Source organism: Aphelocoma coerulescens, chromosome 3, assembly GCF_041296385.1.
Source record: "Aphelocoma coerulescens isolate FSJ_1873_10779 chromosome 3, UR_Acoe_1.0, whole genome shotgun sequence".
In the NCBI taxonomy this organism is placed as follows: Eukaryota; Metazoa; Chordata; class Aves; order Passeriformes; family Corvidae; genus Aphelocoma; species Aphelocoma coerulescens.
In genome coordinates this window covers 15,301,372-15,314,273 of record NC_091016.1, presented here as the reverse complement: position 1 = coordinate 15,314,273, position 12,902 = coordinate 15,301,372, and positions in this window count along the sequence as shown.

Sequence of the window (12,902 nt, the reverse complement as noted above, 5' to 3'; positions counted from 1 at the left end):
GCCCACCGGAGGAGCCGGCGCGCGCCCCGCGGAAGGGAAGAAGCAAACAAAGAAATAAATGCCCGTGAAAGAAATAACCTAATAAATCAATACAGAAATAAAGAAAAGTGTGGGCTTGTAGCTTTCTTCTTCCTTGGGTGAGATGAAGCATTTCACCGGGAAGAGTTCCCTGTCCTGATGGTTGTGCGAGAGTGGACAGGAGTGGAGCCTTTAATTTTCAGGTAGAAAAGATAAATCGTGTCAGTAATGTCATCTCTTTTCATCCTCTGTTGAGACAGTTGCAGGCTGCCAAAAGACAGAGTCTGCAATGTGGAACTTGGTCCCAAGCTTCTTTTTCTGCCAGAGGATGAGGAGGGGAAGTATCCCAGAATCACGGAGTCACGGCATGGTTTGGCTTGGACGGGACCTGAAAGATCACGTCGTTGCAAGCCCCCCTGCTGTGGCTAGGGACCCCTGGCACTGGACCAAGGGCTTGTCTAGAGCTCCATCCAGCCTGGCCTTGAACACTGCCAGGGAGGGGGTAGCCACACCTTCTCCGGGCAACCTGTGCCACGAGAGTCATTTTTCTGAATACCTCATCTAAACCTACTCTCTTTCCGTTTGGATCCATTCTCCCTTGTCCTGTCCTTGCCTGCCCTTGTCCAAAGTCCCTCTCCAGCTTTCTTGTAGGTTGCCGTCAGGTCCTGGAAGGCCACGGTTCCGTCGAGCCTAAGCCTAAGTGTCTTTTGCCGGCTGAAGAAGCCCAGCTGTCTCAGCCTTTCCTTGCAGGAGAGGTGCTCCAGCGCTCGCTAAATCTCGGTGTCCCCCGTCCGCACGTGCTCCAGCCCGTCCGTGTCCTTGCCGTCCGTGCTGGGGAGCCCGGCAGAGCCGGATGCAGCGCTGCAGGTGCAGTGTCGCCGGCGTGGAGGAGACACGGCCCTGCCAGCGGCTCCGGGAGCCAGCAGTTGGCGACTGGCCGCCCGCTTGCCAGAGAGCCGGGGCCTTTGTGCCTCCCCTGCTCCCCGCGCCTTTCCCCGCCGCTCCCTCGCTCCCTCGCTCGGGGGAAATCCACCCTCTGCCGCCCCGCCCCGCTGCCCCGGGGGCTCCCCGGCGCCATCTTGAGGGCCCCAGGCCTCGGCCTCACCAGGCTCACCCGAAGGCCGTGGGGACACAAACACACGCACAGAAAGTGCCCTAGGGTTCCAAGGTCAAGCTTTTGCCTACGGCATCAGTTTGCTTTCAGACTGTGGACGAGATTATAAAATCACCAGGAGGAAAGAGCATGAAAAAGTTCTGCTTGGGCAGTACCTCAAGGCTTTGAGGGAGAGGGTTTGTGGTGCTTCCTCGCTCACAGGGAGCTGCAGGAAGTAAAACTAGAAATAAACTAGTAATAAACTAGTAAAAATAGTCATAACCCCGTATTAATTGGAAGGAAAACCTGAGGAATTGGCAGCTAGCCCCTCAGAAACATGAGGAGCAAAAGCCAGTCTTCTACCTGAGAGCTGCCTGGGCAGGGGCAATTCTTCCGATTGCATCAGCGTGGCCGTGGCTAGAAAGGGCAGCGAGGAGAGGAATTCAGCATCTCCTGGCAGCCCCTGAAATCCCAGCTCTCACTTGCGTGCACCGGGGATTCTGCTTCAGACTCTGAACTTGCGCAGCCGCTCCTTGGGCGCTGTTTGCCCCCAGGCACAGCGGTGGGTGCTGCAGCAGCTGTCCCGCACACAGGGCTCTGGAGCCTCCCCGAGGCCGCCAAGGACTGGAGGAGGCCACGTGCCCGGGATCTGGTGCAGCACCGTGGGGCTGTGGGGGATGCTTTGGTCTCTTTGGGGCAGGGGGTGGGGAGCGCCCACTCCGGGATGCGATCGCGGGACACTCGCTTGATGGCCACCTGCAAGTGGGGAGAGAAACCGGAAACAACGCCCATATTTAATGTGACTCCTCCTGGGAAATCATAGAATCACAGAATGATTTATATTGGAAAGATCCTGAGAGATTTTCTACTTCCAAAGCCCTGGCTGTGGGCAGGGACATCTTCCACTAGACGAGGTTGCTCAGGGCTCAATCCAACCTGGCCTTGAATGCTTCCAGGCTTGGGGCATCCACAGCTTCTCTGGGTAACTTGTTCCCTGTACCTCAGCAGCCTCCCAGTAAAGAATTTCTTCCTAGAAACTTGCAAAAGAGAGTAGAACTATTTCTGTAAATACAACAGCAACAAAAGGAGGGCTGAGGAGAATCTCTGCCTTTTACTGGATGTGGGGGGAAACATAGAACAAAGCATGAAGAAAAGCCTGAAGTACTTAATGTACTCTTCCTTCCCTGGGTGAAGACTGTCAGGATGGGCGAGCCCAGGGAGTGGTGGAATTAAATGGAATTAAATGCAGTTGGTGGCTGGTCCCAAGTGGTGTTCCCCAGGGCTCAGCACTGGGGCCAGTCGTGTTTCATATCTTTATTAATGATCTGGAGGAGAGGATCAAGGGCATCTCAGCCAGTTTGCAGACGACGCCAAGCTGGGTGGGAGCGTTGATCTGCTGGAGGGTAGGAAGTCTCTACAGAGAGATCTGGCCAGGCTGGATCATGGGCTGAGGTCAGTTGTATGAGGTTCAACAAGGTGAAGTGTCCCGTCCTGCACTTGGGCCACAACAACCCCACGGAAGGCTACAGGCCGGGGGCAGAGTGGCTGGAAAGCTGCCCAGCAGAAAAGGAGCTGAGGGTGCTGCTTGGCAGTGGCTGAACGTGAGCCAGCGTGTGCCCAGGTGGCCAAGAAGGCCAATGGCATCCCGTCCTGGGATATGCTTTAGTGGTGGCCTTGGCAGTGTTAGCGGCCTCAGGTTATTGGGGGGACTCTGTGATCTTAAAGGTCTTTCCCAATGGAAACAGTTCTGTGATTCTAAACCTCCTCTGTGATTCTAAACCTGTGATTCTAAATGCTCTCGAAACACTTTTATTCCTTGATCTTAAGCTGTGTGTTTGAATTGAGGAGATTTTGTACAGAAAGGTTGGACCAGAAGATAAATGCAGGCAATTTAGCTTCAATGGCACTTGTTTCATCTGCTTTTCTGCTTCCTTTCCCCATGGGGGGCAGATTTGGGAGTATTTGTCTTGTGCTTTTGAGTTCTGGCCCAGACTTGCTCATGGATGTGCTGTAAAACCTTAGCTACCCCTTTCTACTGACAAAATCTTGCAGGCTGGTGGGAATTGCTAGAGACAAGGCTTATAAAGCAGTCCCCAGTATGATTAGCCCAGTGTCCCTGCTTAAATCCAGGCCTGCTTGTATTAAAAAGGAGCAAACTCTTCTAACCACCCCGCCTTTTATTTGTAGCTCTTGGGGCAAGTCCTGTGTGCCATTCCAACTCTTTCTTATCAAATGTGTGAAGTGATGTTGCTGCTGTAGCAGCAGCCTGAGTTCCGTGGGAACAACTCCAAAGCACTGTCCTGGGTCCCACTGCAGTGGGCAAGGTCAGAGACTTGCCTCTGCTGCCATGGGCATCCTGCCATGGGGAGAGCAGCTGCTGGGGCTTCCCCCATTCTGCTGACAGCAGTCTGCCTCCAACATGTGGACTGTATGGCCATGATTTTGACAGAATGTGCAAAATGCATCATTTGAACATTTTTTATGTTGCTCTAACATGACCTGACTCGAGCAGTTTGGTAGGCAGGACGCCCTGTGGGCAGGGCCATGGCAGGGATGGGTGGCTGTCACTTGCACTGGCAGTGTTATTTTTCCATGCAGGCTCCTGATGCTGCGGGGCAACGCACCAGCAGCTGTGTGGGGCCCAGCGACCAGCAGCACACCGAGGAGACCCTCATCTGCACAGAGCCCATCGCCCCTTTGCTCCCCCCATGGCGGCACAAGACAATTCCGCCCCAGATGAAGGGCTGCAGCAGACTGGAGACTCCTTCAGCCAGGACTCGTTGCAATCTCCTTCCTGCAGCTGTGCCCGGAGGATGCTGGCCTGCAGCGGCGGTGCCGATGGCCAGGAATGCTGCTCGGCTCAGGGAGGCGGAGTGGGTACAAAAGCTGCGCTCAAAGCGCTGATCGCGAGACCCCAGAGCCGCTGGCAAGTGCAGCAGCTCTTCTTCATTCCGTGCAAGTGAGAGCCCAGCCTTAGAGCCTGTCCCGGGGGACAGGGAAACGCTCTGTGTATAGTTTTGAATGTTCAGGGACAGCCAAGATGAGAATTGTTTTGAGGCAGGTGATGTTAATGTTGGGTTTGGGTGTGTCTGCAGGAAAGAAAGCAGGAATGAACCCCTGCCACAAGGAAGGAGAACATTTGCATGGCCAATTTACACCCTACAGATACACGGATCATATCAGCCCGCTGAATACTGGGAGCATCTATTGCAGGGGGCAAAGCTTCCTTTAATAGATGGGAAAGATGAGATTTGAACAAATAATTTTGCTGATGCAGAAAAAGGGATGAGACCCACTGATCCCTTGCCTCAGGGTTAGTTCTGCCAAATCCTGGGCACGGCCCCTTTGGAATGATTCCTTAATTGCTGATATGCAGCTGGAATGCTGAATGCATCTGGGGAGAAGAATTGCTGAGTATGTAAGGTGGCATTTTTGCTGGATTAATTCTGGACTAGGAGTGTGTAGGTACAAAAATACTGTTAGCGAGGATTTTCTTGCTATTTTCTAAGTCTGTGAGAGACTTTTCTCTCTCACAGAAGAGGTAGCAGGGAATGTAAACACCCAAGACACCTGCAACCTTGAAAAGTCTTGTTTATGGTATAGTAGAAAAATATTTTGACAATGGATGTTTTAGGATTTTAGCCAATCACCCCCAAGGGGTGGCTGGTCCTTTGTCCAATTAGACTATGAAGAAAAAAGTCTATAAAAGACTTTGTAAAATAATTCAATGAATCAATCTTGCTGCACAATTCCTGCCTGCTGGATCTTCTCTCCTCCGCCTCCCTATGGCTGTGGGACACAGTGATATACCGTAGGAACCAGGCCTGCGGTAATAGGAGTGAGCTATCTCATTAAAGCTTATCTTTCTCTCTTTTACTATTGACTGTAATGTTCTACAGGGGGAAAAAAAATCCTGATTTCAGAAAGTTATTCTTTTTTTTTTACCGCTTGGCTGCCACATGATTTTATCATCGGTGGAGGACTGTAGAGAATGATTAGTTCTCTGAGTTTTAGGAGCTCTGTTGGAGAGCATTTCAGAATGACCTGCCCAGTGGTTTTTCCATTAGGAAGATTTTCAATTGTTAGGATTAGCCAAGATCAGAAATATTTTGAGGCAGGTCATGTTTATGTTGGGTTTGGGTGTCTCTGCAGGAAGGAAAGCAGGGAATAAACCCCTAGAAAAATGAAGTAGAGCAAAAGTGGATTGTTTGGATAGGCCAGTTTGTTCCCTACAGATATGGGCTGCTTGAATACTGGGGATATCTAATGGAGAGTGCAAAGCTTCTTCAACTTCTAACATGGGGTACCACTGTTCATGTGCCAGCCCTTCGTTTGTTGTGAACAGAAAAAATCAAATCCAAAAAGTGCAAAACCCAGCCCAGATCTGAGTGGGAGTTACAAAAATAAATGCCTTGAGAAGTAGCTTTGGAAAGTGCCTTTCCTCCTAGACAGTGTCAAACCCACAGGCCTAGCCTGCTGGGGCTTAGGGCTGGCTGCCCTTGGGAAGGGAAGGGGATGGTGTTGGGATGGGGGTTTTGCGGCCATGGAAACGAGAGAACCACGGGCGAGCGTGTCACAAAGGGGCAGCCCCGCGCTGAGGTTGTGAAGGTCGCGGGTGTCACAGGCACAGCGGCAGGAGACGCGTCCGGCTCTGCCTCTCTGCGCCGACTGCTGGCGATTGGAGTCCCCCGACCTTGTTCTAAGGCTGGGTACCAAGCTCCCGTCGCTGTCTACGCCGAGAGCGTTCCCAAATTCAAACCCAGATACTTCTGCGAGGCAGAAGCACGGGTTTGACCATGGACTTCACTGGAAAAGGAAAGACTGCTGAAGAAAATGGTGAGGATAGAATGGAGATGAAAGGCCTCGGCCAAATGGAAAAAAATCCCAGCAGATTTCAGGGAAAACTGGTCGATGGTGGTCAGTGCTGGCTCTGTGTCAGAGTAGGTGGCTGACAGGTGCAGATGATCCTGCAAGGATGCCCAAGGCATCACAACATTCTGTCCTTGGTTTACTCTGCTTTCTCCTTTTTCTCAGTAGCCAAATGACTCATACTGCCAGTCAGGACAGGGACTGTGGCCACAGCAGACCACAAAGTGGACATGGTCATAAGATGCAAGGCCTGTTTCTATCTTAGCCATCAATGTCAGGTCTCACTAAAAATAAATTTCCCCTTCTTCGTCTGCTGGCTGATCAGCTCAAACCCTGAGGATGTTATAACGGTGCTATTAAAACACCAGCAAGGCCTGCCTGCTTGCTGAGAGGTCTTGCTGGTTTGCAGGAACAGCAGTCAGGACTGTGTGGGTCTGTACTTGGTATGCACAGAAGCCCAGTCTCAAGAAGGAATGGGTTTTTTCCCCTCTTATCATTGCAGCCTTCCACCTTGCCCTTCAGGCTTGCCAGGTCCATACTGTTAAGAACAATCACAGTGATGCTAGTTTCATGAAAGATAAAAACAAAGCAAACTTCTCAATACTTAAAAAATCCTTGGATGCCTCACCCATTCAATGAGTAGATAGCAGAGGCTGGAGTTCGACTAACTCACTTCTTCCCTTGTACCTGATCTACAGCTTCTTCTGGAGACAAAACCTCAAGGAAGAAGTGGATGGAGACCATGCCTAAGGAGGGCCCTGTGTGGCCTCCCCACCCTGGTGCCCTCCCGCCCCTGCCTGGCTGCAAGGATGCTGTGCAGACCCCCAGGCTTGGCAGTGCAGGTCTCCGCTCGCAGCCTGCTCAGGGGGCCTTGGCCCAGGAGCCCCGGCAGGGGCAGCTGAGCAGCGCTGCCCCCGGGGTCACTGCCAGGGAGGACACGGTGAAGGCTGAGCATGGCTCAGCCTCACAAAGAGGTAAGGCGGGAGCTGGGCCGCTCTCTGGCGGGAGGAAGGCTCTTGTGCCAGCCTAGAGAGCCTGGGCACATTGCCAGGGAACAGTTCTGCCCTGCATGTGCCCCCTGCAATGAGCTGTGCAGCTCCCAGTGCCCCGTGTAGCTGTAGGGCTGCTCAGCTGTGGGGCCGGGAGAGGAGCAGGAGGGTGCGTGTGCAGCTGAGCCATTCCTGGAAAGCACAGGGCTCTGGGCTCCCTGCTGTCCCAGGGCAGCCCGGAGGCCAGGCTGTTCCTGTGCTGGCTCTCTGGAAGTGGGTCAGGATGTCTCCCTGGTCTGCCTCAAGTGGCTGCTGGCAGGAGCGTGTTTCCCTGTGCAGCTCTTTAGAAGTTTCCAGGTGGTCTGTCCCATTAAATACGTAGCTTCAGATGCTTTAGGTTTGCATTGTGGCCTCTGTTATATTTTGTGTCTCCATTTTGCAGGACTGACTGGCTACACTCTTGCCAAGAAGTTTACCGTGGCATCTCCCTCTATGCTCCTTCCCTCCAAGCCATTGCCTCCCATCCAGAAGAGCTCTCCTTCTTCTAACACCAACAAAATATGTAGCGGAGAGCAGGAGAATGGGAAAACTATCACTGGCAATGGTGATGACAGAAGAAAACAGCAGGAGCTGAGTTCAGAGGGAACAGGACATACGGTAAGGACCAACCTAAGTCCTGTCTGGTGGATTTCCAGTTTATGTGCTGTAGGCAGAGCTCTGAGAGCTTTTGCTGTGGTGTGAGCCCAGGGAAGCAGCTGAGCAAAGGGAGAGCTCAGCAGGACACTGCACTTCAGGCTGTCTTTGCAGTGGGTGTGTAGGGCAGGCGTCATGTCCTCAGCGTGTATCAGTAGCAGGGGAGGTCTTTGAATGGTTTTGGGGCTCTCTTGTGGCTCCTGCTCTGTCTTATGGCTGAGAAAACACCAACAGGCAGTCAGAGCAGCTGAAGTTGGCCAATCTTGTGAACCAATCCTTCTACATTTAGTGAACTACGGGTATGTGTGAACCATCTGTGTGTCTTGGTGGTGTTTTCTGTCAGCTGTGTCCTGTTTGGGCAGAGAAAGGTGTTTGCTGGAACAGGCAGACCTGCAAAGTCAGTTCCAGGTTGTGTCAGCTTTTGAGTTGTACAGCCATGCCCTTGTGCCCAGTTGTCTCTGATGCTATTTCTAGACTTCATCAGCTTCTGGGCAGCTTTGTGCAATCATGCATGGCTTTGTCCAGAGGGAAGGGATGGCAGGTGGCCATGGGGAGAGCAGTCCAGAGCCCACCCCCACGATTGCCTTTGCAGCAGGGCCAGGACCTGCAGTTGTTTTGGGTTTGCCGTGGGGTGCAGGAGGAGGCGGATGAACAACAGCTTTGGTAAACAGAATGTCCAACCCAAGGCTTGTGTACTTGATTCCAGCCTTGCTGAGAAAGGGCCCAGCGTATCCCTGACAGGAAGTGATCCTTCTGCTGAAGTTTGAACAGGGCCTGGTTTGGCTCTTTAGCTGTGCCAGGGGCAATGGGATACTAAGGAAGGGTGTGCATCTGCCCCCGCTGCCTCCACCCACCTTGCTGGACATGGCATGGGGGCCCTGGAGCAACTTGGGCCGGCAGAGGCCTTCCAGAGAGCAGCAGGGCAGGGAGCTCTGTGGATCTTCCTAAATGCCAGTGAGCCTGAGATGATGGATGTGTGGGAGCTGGAGAGCACCGAGCATCCCCAGAGCTCAGCAGCATCGGGGCTCAAAGGCTGCTGGGGAACTGTACGAGGGAAGGGAAGCAGCAGCAGAAAGGAGGGGCTTGAGAAAAGCAGGTTTGGACATCCTGCAGAATGGCTTTGTGGGGGCTTGGCTGGAGATCAGCACTGGCTGTTAGGTGCTTTAGGGACAGGGATCCAAGCCCATTCCCATACGATCCAAAAGGCCAGTGGAGGCAGTGGCACCACAGGACATCTTGGTGCCAAACATGTGGATGCCAGCTGGCAATCCAGCCATATTTCCAGAGAAGTGAGCACAGGGATAGAAGTGGCAAATGTGGGACATGGTCTCTCACTCACCACTTCCCTTTCCATTCCCTGTCCTAGACCAAGCTGCTCCATCAGTTTGACATTTCTGCCAGGTCCCAGCTAAGAGCATGGCTAAATGTCTTCAGGCATGAATGGGGGCAAGGCTGGATGCTTGATCTGAGGAGTACTGTGTTCTACTCTTTGCAGGCTTCCTTGCTGTTTTCCAGCGGTGGGGATATGAAGAAGGGGTCATTGGGACCACCTTTGATCCCCCCAATACGCAAGGCAGTGAGTCCCCCTGTGAGCAGTGCGGCAGCGTCTGTCCCAAGCTCTCTGCAGCTGGATTTCCAGGAGTCCCAGGAGACGAGGTAAGCCAAGGTGTCTGCTGCTCCAGTGTGCTGTTCCCCTCGCTCTTCTTGTTTCGTGAGGTTATTTTCCACAGTCATCTCTCCCATGTATTTAGGCAAACCTCCGTGTATTCCCCATTTTGCCCATCTGTGGTGATCCAGCGCAATGGCAAACCCAACACCATATGCCCTAAGAGCAGAGGTGGTTGTGGGGAAGAGGAGGCAGGGCTTAAGAGCTCCTCAAAACAGGTCCTCTGCTGGAGGAGAAGACTTGGCTGCTGATTCCCTCTGTGGTGTTTGTGGTGTCATTTGGGAACTGTATTGCATGGATCTGGATACTGCAGTTCTTTGAATACTGTGATCCTTGACTGTCAACTTCTGCGGCCATGAGAATATGTCAGGGCAAATATTGGCTACTGAGGAGGTGTCTGCAAATTCAGGTGCTGCTTCTGTAAATGTCAGGCGTGACTTCTCTGTGCCTGGGCCTCCACCGTGAAACCAGAGCCCAGATAAAACTTGGGGTACAGATGTATAATCTGATCGATGTCTAGTATTTCGATCTGGGCTTAAGATCAAAGAGGGCAAGGTGCTAGAGAAGAGTTATAGGACTGTACCTGATGCAAAGATATTAGCTTGGATATAGGTGTGAGAAAATGTAGCTGTCAAGCTTATCCTAGTGACAAGGATAAGGAAGGAGTCACAGAAGTATCATTCCAATTGAAAAGCATCCGTAGGGCTTTTAAAGTGCAATCTGAATATCCTTACCTAGCAGCTGAGTTGGAAAAGGCCTTTTTGTCCTTGAAAGAGCAAGCAGGTGTACTGTCATTCTCAGGAGAGAGCAGTGCTATGACCCCATGTAGCCCGAGACTGTCACCAGTGTAAGGCATGAGCAGGCAAAGTCAAGCTTTGTCAGGAGAACAAAAGTAGCTGCCCTCCATACAGACTTGTGTCTCAGCTCAGCAGCTCTTGCTGCTTCACAGAGGCTGTAGGAGCCACTTGGCTCCAAAAGGAGAGAACTGGGCAGGTCTGATGCAAGTTGAAGAATGACTGCTGTGTTTCAGCCAGAGCTTGGCAAGCTCTGTGGGACTCCAGCAACTGAAAGCTTAAGGACAATTCATCAGCTTTGCAATTGGGTTTGCAGTTGTGTTGGCTTGCAGTTTTGCAGTTGGGTTTATGTGTTGCATTTCCTCCTTCATCAGGGGGACCGTGCTAAGAAGGTTTGCCTCCTTTGATGCTACACACATTCCATGCCCTTCTCTTTCTACCTGCTCATATGTTCTTTTGTCCTCCATTTTCTCAAGGCCAAGATCCAGCAGCAGAAGCAAAGAGAAGAACTCTGAACATGCAAGTAGGTACAGGGCATGTCTGTCCTAAAATGACCATTGGAATGCTGACCCAGGGGTGGCATTGGGACAGTTTGGTTGAAAACCATCCTGGTTTAAATTTCTTCAAATTCCTTTGAATTCCTTGATGGGCTCAGTGGACTCTCCCAGAGCCTGGTCACTGGGAGTGTGCTCCGGTGGTGCAGTGAAAATTACTCCAGGAGCTGCACTGGTACCTTGGGGCTTGGGAAATGTGCCACAGGAAAAGAAAACATTCCTCTCCATCCTGCACATGCCTTTCATCTCCCTGCACCCTTTCTAAGGTCATAATTAGTAGAGAAAAAAAGACATTTAGCATGAAAGGAGAAATGTTCCCACTCCTTCCTCCTGCCTTTGAAGGGGGACACCTTCCCTTGGGGCAGTTTCTGTGCTGAAGCCTTTGCGATCTGAAGGAGATTCATGGACATTGCCTGGTTTTGCATGGGGAGAAATAGGGAAACCTCCTTAGACAGAAAGGCCTTGTTAATGTTCCAATTAAGGGGAAGGAGACTTCCAAATGGATGCAGCCTATGCAGGACCAGAGTTTGTCATCCTCTGACAGCACAGGCCTAAAGCCACCTATGGCAGGTTCACGATGGCAAATCTCTTCCCCGACTCTCTCTGCCCGTGTCAGTAGTGCAGGCTGAGGCTGGGGGAGGAGATGGCTTCTGCCCTGTCCCCCCTCCCTGCCTTGCCTGAGCCCTGACAAGAAGAGTTGTGCCAGACAAAATGCGGTGTCTGGTGCATGTGTGTCAGCCCCTGCTTTCAAGTTCAAAGCCTCAATGACAGTGGTGTTGTTCCTTTGCCATCTCTGGGCGTGGAATGATAGGAGAGGTGAGATTTGAAGGAACAATTTTGCTGATGCAGAAAAAGGGATCAGATCCACTGGTCCCTTGCCTCAGGGTTAGTTCTGCCAAATCCTTGGCAAGGCCCCTTTGGAATGACTCCGTAATTGCTGATATGCAGCTGGAATGCTGAATGCATCTGGGGAGAAGTATTGTTGAGTATGTAAGGTGGCATTTCTGGATTAATTCTGGAGTAGAAATGAGCTATCTCTTTTAATATTGACCTGACCGTTCTACAGGAGGAAAAAAATCCAGATTTAAGACAGGTCTTCTTTTTATGACCTGCCCTATGCCACTTCCATTGAGAAAATTTTGAATTGTCAGGAACCGCCATGATCAGAAACATTCTGAGGCAGGTCCTGTTTGTGTTGGGTTCCAGTTTCTTTGCAGAAAAGAAAGCAAGCAATAAATGCCTGGAACAATGAATTAGAGCAAAAGTGGGCTGTTTGGATGAGCCGTTTGTTCCCAACAGATACAGGCTACTTAAGTATTGGGGACATCTCATGGGGAGTGCAAACCTTCTGCAGCTTCTAACATGGGGTGCCATTGTTTGTGTCCCAGCACTGCCTTTGTTGTAAAGAGAAATAAAAACCACCAACAAAACCCAGCCGAGAACTGAGGGGGAGTTACAGAAACAAAGGCCTTGAAAACTTGCTTGGGAAAGCAATTACTTCCTAGGCTGAATTGTCAAATTCTAGAGACCCCTGTGGGTTGCCAACTGTTTGGAAGGAAAGGGATCCCAAAATAGTGAATGAGCTATGAGCAGCACAGAAGCAAAAGTAGTGGAATGTCTCTCTCCTGTCCTGCCAGCTCCATAGAGTTCAGAGCAATTATAGTGATGCTAGCCTCATGAAAAATAAAAGGGATCTTCTCAATATTTAAATATCCCCTTGAATGCCTCACCCATGATTGTAAAGGTGGGAGTTGAACTAACTCACTTCTTCCCTTGTACCTGATCTACAGCTTCTTCTGGAGACAAAACCTCAAGGAAGAAGTGGATGGAGACCATGCCTAAGGAGGGCCCTGTGTGGCCTCCCCACCCTGGTGCCCTCCCGCCCCTGCCTGGCTGCAAGGATGCTGTGCAGACCCCCAGGCTTGGCAGTGCAGGTCTCCGCTCGCAGCCTGCTCAGGGGGCCTTGGCCCAGGAGCCCCGGCAGGGGCAGCTGAGCAGCGCTGCCCCCGGGGTCACTGCCAGGGAGGACACGGTGAAGGCTGAGCATGGCTCAGCCTCACAAAGAGGTAAGGCGGGAGCTGGGCCGCTCTCTGGCGGGAGGAAGGCTCTTGTGCCAGCCTAGAGAGCCTGGGCACATTGCCAGGGAACAGTTCTGCCCTGCATGCGCCCCCTGCAATGAGCTGTGCAGCTCCCAGTGCCCCGTGTAGCTGTAGGGCTGCTCAGCTG